We start from the raw sequence: 12,025 nt of genomic DNA, 5'->3' as shown, positions 1-12,025 counted from the left end.
TTATGTAGCGGGCTCACCCCAGATAGGTTCCTATAATTGGGAATTATATACAGATTTAGCTTATTGGGTTTTAACATTTTTGAGGCTTAAAAATATAATAATCACACTAATTGAAATATATAATAGCCTAATTATACTAACTTTTTTTTTTTAGAGTCCTAATGGGAAACAAGAGAAACATTTGAAATCAGTACAGAATTAAAGGCATGAGACAATATTCTTTATTAATTGGTGCCCCCATATGGCCACTATGAGATCGGCAAAGTAAGGTGGGCAATGCCTGATTTCATGTTTCTAGTTTTCTTAACCTTTTAACAGGCCCATCAACTGGCTAAAGGCACATTTTGAGTTATTAATAATAATAATAATAATAATAATTATAATAATAATAATAATAATAAAGTTTAATTTATAAAGTGCCTTTCCCAAGCTCAAGGTCGCTGTAAGTTAAGACATCCTGTTAAAATCTTCTCAAATCAACCTGATTAAGGAGACTGTCCTCCTCCGAAAAACGACCCCAGGTCATTTGTGCAAGCAGCGTATTACGACCTATTATTACGTTTTGAAATCAAGCGCCCTCTAGCAGCCTTAGAAATTACGACAGTCTCGTTTGTCTGGTGTGTAGTCATCAAATGACCTTTGACTGTCGTTACCATCGTTACTAATTAAAAAAGGAGGAGTGACCCAACAATTCACCGTACGTCGTTGTCCAGGTATGTTCATTATTTTATTTTATGGTTTGTTTTTTAAGGTACCGTTCTGATTGTCTGCAATTAATGTGTAAGCAAGTGCAGTTTGACGTTTTCTTTACAAATCAGTTGTGAATGCCTCTGAACTAATGTAATCACAGTGCTGTTAAATGCCCAGTGGCCACAACACTTTTTACCATAGTAACTGTCGTTTTACTGTGGTATTTGTAGTTAAAACACAGTAAACACAATACTTACCATGGTTTTTTCCACAGTAGCTTTGGATAAAATAGTCTGCTATGTAAATTTAACAATGTTTTTACTGCACACTATTTGAAAAGCACAACACTAACCACGATTTTACTATAATTACTGTGTTTATTGTTTATACTCTTTGTAGTTAAAGCACAGTACACAACACTTAACATACTTTGAAAACTGTGTTTTTACTGTGTAATGTTACTATTTGTAGTTAAAGCACAGTAACACAACATTTACCATGTTTTTACCACAGTAATGTAGTTTTAATGTGGTATTTGTAGTTAAAACGCGGTATCCACAACACTTACCTTGTTTTACCACAGTAACTGTGTTTTTACTTTGTACTATTTGTAGTTAAAGCACAAAAACACAACATTTACCATGTTTTTACCACAGTAACGTAGTTTTAATGTGGTGTTTGTAGTTAATCACATAACTTGCCATGCCTTTAATACTTTTATGTAAAAAAAAATGTAATTCAATATTTTTTTGTCTCGCAGTTTCTTCAGATCACATACATCTCCATCTCCTACAACAACCTTTAGTGTCCAACAGCTGTTTATCAACAGATCGAATTTTGATCGGTTATGTCAAAAAGCTGCTAATATTAACAGGTAACTTGTACTGGAAGCTCCCAGTGCTGAACTTGAAGAAGCTGCCAGGGAGGCTAAAGTCCTTCAAAGGTTCAACATTTTCTGTTTTCTTTGTTTCAGCTAAAAAGGAAGACCAAAGGAAGGCCTGTCGAACTCTTGTCTTGTCTTGTTTGTGGAGAGGGATGAATTTGGCCATCTTGTGTGTTTATGGAGAAGACCAAAAGCTGCAAAGGCAAACATTTCCAATGGTACGTCTGTGTTGGTCTTAACCCTTTGACTGAACTTTACGGCAGTTACATTTTGCACAGCATTTGATGTTTCTTAAACTTTGGTTTACATATCCCACGGCCCCATCAGGAAGAGCCCTCAACAAAGTCTTACGCTGTCCGTGTTGATTTTTATTGAACACATCTGTCTAAGCAAGAGTCTGGAAATGCTACTTTAAATTGTCACGTGACAAATCAGATCTTCAATTAATTTGGCCAAATCAGATCACTATATATACTATAATGAGGACTACTGTATTTTAGCATCCACAACAACAAATGATAACGTTCAGTTTATTATTATACACGCTGCAGTTAAGTTGTTGTCTGCCACTTTAAATGCTCAAGCTATTTAAAGTCAGGTGGATTCTGATTGGCTGTCTTTATTGTTCATCAGCTGGATAATTAATTCCAATTATATTGTTACTCTGTCATTAAATGTTAAATAGCTGCGGTATAGACTCATGTTTAAAATAATTCATATTAATATAGCTTGATACAGCTTTTTCTAAAAAAAACTTTTTCCTCATTTCGTTAAACTTAAACGCACAATTCTGCCTTTCTTTGCCTATTTCTCTTCATCTTAGTCCTTTACTCCCTCACTCACTCACACATTCTTTTTGCTCTGTTGTAAGGTAAAAACAGAGAGTTCGCATGATGGCCTTTTTCAGTTTTGTCAATTGAACAGCTGCTAGTGAGGGTCAGCGAGTTCTTGTCATGATGAGCCCTCGCCAGGTAAGGTTTGTAGAAAATTGTAATCAATATTTATTCATCAAATCCTCTGACCTGAATCTTTTGGTGAATGAACTTAAATATATCTGTCTTAATTTATATGTTTAACCAACAGCATTAATTAAACATGGGGTCAATAGATATTTTCTTGTTTTACAGCCAGAATGGTAGACCAAAAACACAAAGAAAATCAATCACAGCAAGCCAGTCAAACCAGTCCTGTTGGGAATGAACATGGCCTTCTTGTGCCCAAACCGAGAAGACTGAGAACTGAAATTTTGCACATTTCCATTGGTATGTATGTATTCAAGAAATACAGTTAAATGTAGTACAGCATTTGATGATATATACACATACATACATACATACATACATACATACATATATACATATATAGCTTTAGCTACATATGTTGAATATATATTCAATATGTGTCATCCATAATGTCATGCTGCAGTTTGCACAGAAGACTTTCAAAACCTGTACGTGTTCATGGTATTGTGACAATAAAGTGATTTGATTTGAATTGGTCACATTTCTTTTGTTCGTCAGTTGTACTGTAATGTGATGGATAACAACTGCAAATTGTTCATGACATTGAAGAAGAAGTTTATGATAGGGACATGGATAAGCAAACAAGAGGAAGAAAACCAGGAGAGATCTGATGAGAAGGAAACTGAATGTGATTCTATGATGCTCAAGACATTTCACCATGCATGCATTTGGGTGGCTTCATCTGATTATCTGATTTATATAATATGGTTTTAAATAACTATTTTTTATTTCTCTTGAATATGATTTGTCTTTATATGCTACTTTAGCTGTTTTTATGCTGTATTATCCTCCAGTAAAGTATTGCACATGGTGTTGGATAATAAAGTATGGTGAATATTCTGTATTAAGGATGGTGTTTGGTACATACACCATTTCATTTTGTAAACAATACATATATTATTTTAATTAAGACATTATCATTAGGTCATATTAATGACTCTGTTACATTAGGGGAAGGCTGAAAGATGCATTAGAAGAGACTGTATGGACTAAATTGCTACAAGCACTTCATGCATACCTGAGGAAGATTTACCAGGGGAAGACCAACATAAATATTATAATGAAGATGAGCATGTACATTACTGATATCCAACACTTGAGTAGGATAAAGATGCAATTTTTTTGACAAGAGTTTTACAAATTCAAGGTCTTTTATGCTATGATTCTTGGCAATGCACGAATTGTATGACTTTGCACATAAACTACACACTGTCTGTACCTTATCTTACTGAATGACACATTGACGTAATACTGTAATAGTACAATGAAGTGTCACAATATGTATTGGTTGTTTAATTTGGTGTCTTTGTTTACTGTCAGCACTGTATTCCTGTTCTTGATCTAATTAAATAAATGGAGCCCGTTCCAAATGGCGATTTTTGGGGTCCATTCTTATTCCAACTTGCCACAACTTACATAATGGCAAGTTGTTGAAAAGACAATCTAAAATAAATTTTCAGACATAAATGCAACTCAGCACAGTTTGTTGTCCATGATGAAAATAGATCTGTGTATGTTTTGCAGCCCTTCAATCCCCAGGGTCCCAGCAGAGACCCCTGGAAGAGCAGAAAAATGTAACATTTCAAATGGCTATAAATTATTTATCAAACTAGTTATAGTATAATTATACTATATATATAATTATAGTATCAAACAGAAAATTGGCAAGACAACTACTTGTGCTATGTTTACTAAATAATGTTGGACACAGTTTTCAAACATATACGGAAAGATGGTATAAAGGTGTTTAAAAAAGTGCTCTTAGTAAAATACCAAATTTCAGCCTGTCTCTTAAATATGTCATAGATGTTTGCACAATGAACATGTTTAGATATACATTTGTTAAAAAAAGATAGAATTTTCCCCCAATTCATTATTAAACATTTTAAACTACATTACCCATAAGCCTCTGCCATTCTATCCATTGAACGCAAAAAAAACCTATTTGTAGTTCAATGAAGTTATGCTTAGGGTTAGGGTTACGATCTCGGTAAAGAGGTGATTTCTCACAAAATAGCAACACTTAATTGTTAACTGAAGGTATTACTGACGCATTAATAACAGCAAAACGTACTTTGCAACATTAAGCGTTTTTTAATTTGGGTTAAAAGATAGTCGAATCACAGTGAGTTTTGCGAGCGCCAAGAGAAGTTCAAAGCCAATGGCAACCCAGTTGAGCAGAGGCGTCACACTTACTTGTCCATATATGGTCATCTTCCGGGTTCTTGTGGTGAATGGACCTATCGGTCAAGATAAAGATTTATTTGTCTCTACTCAATATAAAACTGCAACAACAGATTGCATCGTGTGGTTAACCTAATTCAGCAATAGATTTGTTGATTACAGTGATTTTTTATTAATTTTTAAACAAGGGTGTAATGGTTTCCATTGTATACATTGTTTATACTAACATTAATTAATATACAATATTTAAACTCAAAGGTTTGCATATACTTTCATTTGCTTACAAAAAAAACTACAACTCTCATAATTATTCAAACAACATCAATTTTGCTTCTGTAACATTTACAGTGTATTTATAGTGTATTAAAGGTATACAATTAATCACTTCTGCATTTCCTGGAAATGGACCCTGCAATCTTGCCAATCTTAGATGTGCCAGTTGAACAATAGGAATAATAATAATAATAATAAAAATATGAATCACACACTTTGTAGTCATTTCTCAGTGTTTATTGATATGTCAAACGTTTCCAAGACAAACATAGAACAGCATTCTCTCTCTAGTTTGTGTCACTATGAAAAAAAAAACAGAAAAAAAATTAAAAAGTCGTTGATTATGAAAATGTATCTGCAAAAACGTAATCAATTATAGTGAAATAAAACAACTTAAATCAATGACTGATTGATAAAGTAATTAATGGGTACATGGAAACAAACATGTAACTAAAAAGCATGCAATAGAAGACCCCCTTAAAAAAAAAACTGTCTAACATTCAAAAAGAAAAAGAGAGTTTGTTTACAGAAAAACGTTATAAGATGCCAAATAATATTTTACAAACTGGAAGTTTTGAGCCTCCAATTGAAAAGACATTATTTTTTTTCCCTTTAATGAACAAATAGGCTAAAAATGTATCTCCTGTAATCATTGTTTCTTCTATTGTGACTATATGCAAGACAAATTAAAATGGTTGATAACAATTATAATTTTATAATTATAAAAGTCATAGTGATAGCGACAGAAGTGCTCACAGTAGAGATGGGAGTGTTGACTGTAGAGGAAAAATTAATACACGTAGACATGCTAAGACTGGAAGTTGGTAGTAAAGGACTGAGAGCAGATGTGAGAGCAGAGAGAGAGACAGAGATGTGGAAGCTTTTGAAAGGGATGATATTGTGGAGAGCTGATGGTGTAGTATGTGAGAAATCCTGCAACACAGAAAGAAAGAGAATTTATCACATGATGAACAATTAAAATATTGACAACAACAAATGGCAGACAACAACACAACTATAGAGCGTGCTTATAATAAATATAATATTATTGTCTGTTGGTGTGGATGCTAAATGGTTCTCATTATAGTCATTGTTCTTGGTGTGAACAGCTTTAAGTGATCTGATTTCGCCAAATTAATTGAAGATCTGATTTGTCACGTGACAAGTTAAACTAGCATTTCCAGACTCTTGCTTAGACAGATGTGTTCAATAAAAAGGCAGACTGTGAGATGTGGACAGATATCATGTACTGCTGGAACGGGAAGAGACTGCGCCAATTTGTAAAGATTAATAAAGAATACAATTGACTAAATATAACCTTTATGATACAAACACTCTGACTACTTACAATGGGCACAATCTGCATGAGAGTTGAGGCAAAGGCCAATGACAGCAGGAGTAAAAGTCCTAGAACTTTGTAGGACAGTATATCATATGAATTTGCTGAAATTCTATGGATCATTACTACTTCAGCGTAAGACTTCGTTGAGGGCTCTTCCTGATGGGGCCGTGGGATATGTAAACCAAAGTTTAAGAAACATCAAATGCTGTGCAAAATGTAACTGCCGTAAAGTTCAGTCAAAGGGTTAAGACCAACACAGACGTACCATTGGAAATGTTTGCCTTTGCAGCTTTTGGTCTTCTCCATAAACACACAAGATGGCCAAATTCATCCCTCTCCACAAACAAGACAAGACAAGAGTTCGACAGGCCTTCCTTTGGTCTTCCTTTTTAGCTGAAACAAAGAAAACAGAAAATGTTGAACCTTTGAAGGACTTTAGCCTCCCTGGCAGCTTCTTCAAGTTCAGCACTGGGAGCTTCCAGTACAAGTTACCTGTTAATATTAGCAGCTTTTTGACATAACCGATCAAAATTCGATTCTGAGCTTTGAAAATATGTCATGATGAAAAAGTGAAAGGAAGAAAGAGAGCAAAAATGTGTAAATTAATTATGAATAACAGTTCAGAAAAATAGGCAAGGAAAAGCTGAGAGAGAGAGAGAGAGAGAGAGAGAGAGAGCTGTTGATAAACAGCTGTTGGGCACTAAAGGTTGTTGTAGGAGATGGAGATGTATGTGATCTGAAGAAACTGCAAGACAAAAAAATATTGAATTAAATTTTTTTTACATAAAAGTATTAAAGGCATGGCAAGTTATGTGATTAACTACAAATACCACATTAAAACTACGTTACTGTGGTAAAAACATGGTAAATGTTGTGTTTTTGTGCTTTAACTACAAATAGTACAGTAAAAACACAGTTACTGTGGTGAAACAAGGTAAGTGTTGTGGATACCGTGTTTTAACTACAAATACCACATTAAAACTACGTAAAAACATGATATATGTGTGGACTTTTACATGATCACTTTCCAACCACAGGCTAATTTCAAACAAATATCACAATGAAAACTAACTTTATGCTGGCAGGGTCCACTTGAATGATCTGAACGTCAAACATGTTGAAATAATGGGACAAACAGTGTACAGTATCGATTTGAAACACGACATAATTTCATTCATAAATACGGGACGATCGACTAACGTTACTTTACGAGATGGGTGGATACTCTACCTGTACGTGTCTTGAAGTTATCTAAAATCCATATCTTTTTAGCAATAAAACACTTCGAATAGCCGGGAGAGTTTAAAACGCAAATAGCAAGCATTTTAAAGAAACCCACAATGCATTTAGGCGAAAGTATCTGTAGCATCTCCTGTTGCCGGTAGGGGCGCTAATCTAGGGAACGCTCGTATGGGTCGTATTTGAGGATAGTGACAAACGACCTTTACGGTTGTATGAGTTGGAGGACTTGTTGTGATTAAGGCATATAGTAGCTATCTAGTTGCACTTTACAAGAATTCATCATAGTCGCAGTCATCACTTCAGGATGTTTTTATTACTTTTTTAATTTAAAATAGTTTTGAAAATTTTCAGAAAAACAGATGGAATCAACTACAAGCATTAAAACAAACAAACAAATGTGAAAAAAATGTGTATATATGTATTTGTGTGTATATATAGCCTATATATCATATCATATCATATCTAGTACTTAATCTGCTTTATGTAATAGATTAGCTACATTAACATTAGTCTAGCCCATAGCCCGTTATAAATCAACTGACATGATCGATAATGGTGCAAAATGCATTTACTTACACATATTTGAGAATCGAGATATTTCATGATACAATTAAGACGTTTGGGAACATTTCGAATAAAAAAGGAAAAATGAAATAAAACAGCCTACTGCCGTGTGCTACATGACAAGCATGACACCCCACCTCCCCCAACCTCCTTCACTCGTACCTCTTCAAAAATAAGAAGTGCATGACATTGACACCCTTGATTGATATCAAGTTAGTTTGATGTAGGATTGATCTTTTCACTCATAACAGCGGAAATATATTGTGCTTTTATGCATAAAACGTTTTTATATAAGAATTTATTAGTTTGGCATAATCATTGAGGATCTGGGGGTGGGGGGAGTGAATGTACAGGGCCCTCTCCACCTACAACACCACGACTGAGCTACCCTTGAGCAAGGCACCGAACCCCCAACTGCTCCCTGGGTGCCACAGCATAAATGGCTTCCCACTGCTCCGTGTGCGCGTGTGTGTACTTATGATGCACTCTAAAAAAAAAAGATGGTTCTTTACATGTAGTAATGGTTATATTTAGAACCATAGCATCCTGAAGAACCCTTTTATGCTGAAATGGTTCTTTGTGTTAGAGTTTAGGGTTCTTTATTCCTGCCCTTTTGTTTTTCAAATCTGTAACTGTCAAAGCACCTCATTACTGATTTTCTGGAGTTCAGTGATACAACTACACAGACTGACAACACACTCTCAACAGGTAAATTTCATTCTTAAATTTAAATACAAATTTAAGTTTAAAATTTTAACTGGTTTCCAAACAAACTGTCTCTGTGTCTCTGTGTCTCTGTCTCTGTGTCTCTGTGTGTGTGTGTGTGTGTGTCTGTCTGTCTGTCTGTCTGTCTGTCTGTCTGTCTGTCTGTCTGTCAAGGAGACGCGGCGTACAAGAGCTTTTAATGACACAAACATGATATACACGATAGACATAAATTGACATGTAACACCGAACACAGGACTTAAGTACACTGGGGAAAACAAGATCATTAACAACACAGGACTGGAGACGAATTAACTAATGAACACGAAACTACGACACGGACAGAAACTCCAAATAAGGACACGACAGAAGGGGAAAACACAAGACGCGGAGACACAGTTCATGAACATGCTCACAAACATGTTCTTTTCTCTTTTTAGTTTTTTGGTCACATGTGAGTGTGAGCAGCTCTTTTAAGCTGAGGATACTTCTCTCCTCTTCTCCACTAAGTAGGTAACAGAGATAATGAATTTATAATCCATACTGTTAGAATTTTTTTTAATTATTACTTGGTTTTATAAAGCTATCCCATGACTTTATATCACTTTTTTTTTTTAAGATTGTGAAGGGCTCACATACTGTCCGTTTTTTGCTACTTTTGGCCTTTGCGAACATAACTGTTTTTACATAAACAAATGGACACACTATAATTCTAAACTCAGTTGTGTATTTCAGATGCATCACATCCCACAACCTCATCATCTGCAGATAAACTGTCGCTAAGTCACACCATAATGATGGACTTAAAGGCATATGAAGATATTTCACTGGAACTTGGTCTTCATCACATCTATTTTTTGTTTTTATTTTGTTTTACTTCTTTGTGTATTTATTTTGTATGTTCATTGTCAATTGTCATTTTTTAATGTATTCAGCTAATAACTGTTGTTAAGAGCACTGACATTTTTGCTACAATATTACATGTCAATAAAAAGTACTCAATCCACACAACATTGTTCTTGTTGTTGTTTTAATGTAAAACCCTAGGCTACACTTATATATATATATATATATATATATATATATATATATATATATATATATATATAAGGCTCAATACTGCTTTTCTGGAGCTCAGCCATTCAGCTACACAGACTGTCAGCACATTCAACAGGTAAATCATTTCTTTCTTAAAATGTCTATAATTTAACTTTCAAATTGTAACTGGTTTCCTACCAATGTCTTTATGTCTCTTTTTAGTTTAATGGAATATGTAAGTGTGACCAGCCCTGTTCAGTTAAAGATACTTATCTTCCTTCACCACCAAGTAAGTAACAAAGATAGAATTTATGTGATTATTGTTTTAATTTATGTGATATGATGATTATTATTTCTATTATTATTACTTGGGTTTATGCATAAACATACCCAGTCACAGCTATCCCATGACTTTATATCACTTTTTTCTTTTAACATACTGCTTTTGACCTTCATAAACAATTGTTTTAAACAAATGGAAGGAAACTCAATGTAACTGTAAACTCAGTTGTGCATTTCAGATGCTGTCACATACAACCTCGTCATCTGCAGAGAGAAACTGCCACTCAATCACACCAAAATATGCATAATGATGGACTTTCAGGCATCATAAAGGATTATGAAAATACAGTATTTCACTGGAACTTGGTCTTTATCACACTATTTTCTGTTTCTATTTTGTTTTACTTTAAGTATTTAATTATGTTCAATGTCAATTGTCATTTATTAATGTATTCTGCTAATAACTGTTGTTAGAGCACTGTTATTTTTGTTACAATTTTGCATGTCATTAAAAATAAATAAATAAATAAATAAAGGTAACTAATTGACATGCTATTGTTGTTGGTCCTATATAGCATTTTCAAAGCATGGTTCTTTATGGAACCCTATAAAAAAGGTTCTATTTAGCACCAAAAAGGGTTCTGCTATTGTTACAAGCTGAAGAACCCTTTTCTGGTACTGTTTAGAACCATTTTTTTCTTAGAAGTGTGGGTTAAACGCAGAGCACTAATTCCGAGTATGGGTAACCATACTTGGCCACATGTCACATCACTTTCACTTTCATAATACAAATCACCTCTGTTAAATGCATTATAGATTTTTTTCTCAGTCACACGGTGCGTTTCCCAAAAGCATCATTAGCTAACTGTGGCTGCAAGATCTGTTGAAGTCGATAACGACATCACTTCCTGGAAATGCACCCTTGGTACATTTTTCAAGTCATCCTTATCATCTGCAAACCAGAATGTACATTTCTCAAAACAATTTGTACAAACAGCACCACACACTGGCTTACCTGCAAAAGCCTGTAACTTGATCAAAATCTTTCGTTCATCTAAGCGTTCATGTCAATGACAGGGGCAGATCTAGAAAATAATATTTAGGGTGGCAAATGGGTGGCATGGGGTCTATGAGGGGTGGCAACACCAAAGCATGCAAAGATTTTGGGGATTTATTGTCTGACGTGCACAGTTATGTTCACAAATATTGCATTACCATTAAGTAATCATCTATACTGTTTAAAATGAAAAATAAATAACAACATTTCAATATCCATCATGGCACCAAGTCAATACACAATATGAAAAACTTCAACAGGTTATAAATGTTTCTGAGCTTGTATAATTAAAGAAGACATTCTGTTATTACCAGAGGTGGGAATGTCTGTAATCACCCAGAACACTATCAATAGTCTAGCAACACCCCAGCAACTGCATAGCAAAAGCCTAGCAACCATCCAGAATATCCTAGCAACCAACTAGCAACACTTTAGCAAACATCTAGAACATCTAACTGACCAAACTATTTATTTTTCTTAAACAAGACTTTAAGACAAGCCAGCATAAAATTGTCTTTCAAACTTTTCAATCTAGTTATTACAGGTATTCTTAAATGCTTACAATTCAAATACACAGATGACTTTCCTGCCCAGTGAACACTCATGAGATCAATAACACTTAACAAAAAGCTCTTATTAGGATTCAATTATTTTTGCAGCTCAATCATGTCTATTACAGTATACAACATAAATTAAATTATAGATAATAATAATAATTCAGCAATTAACTTTTGGGAACGGAT

General features: G+C 34.3%; 1 long non-coding RNA gene across 1 annotated transcript; it reads left to right on the top strand.

Annotated features, from left to right (window-relative positions):
• Positions 1 to 605: 605 nt before the first annotated feature.
• LOC131523522 (uncharacterized) lies at positions 606 to 2,983 on the top strand. The gene is made up of 4 exons (XR_009266801.1): positions 606 to 713; positions 1,664 to 1,791; positions 2,445 to 2,544; positions 2,701 to 2,983. It is a non-coding gene; the product is annotated as an uncharacterized LOC131523522 (long non-coding RNA).
• The last annotated feature ends 9,042 nt before the right edge of the window (positions 2,984 to 12,025 follow it).

This window comes from Onychostoma macrolepis, chromosome 17 (genome assembly GCF_012432095.1).
Source record: "Onychostoma macrolepis isolate SWU-2019 chromosome 17, ASM1243209v1, whole genome shotgun sequence".
NCBI classification, from domain to species: domain Eukaryota; kingdom Metazoa; phylum Chordata; class Actinopteri; order Cypriniformes; family Cyprinidae; genus Onychostoma; species Onychostoma macrolepis.
The sequence above is the reverse complement of the archived record's forward strand: the minus strand, read 5'-3'. Positions and strand labels throughout refer to the sequence as shown.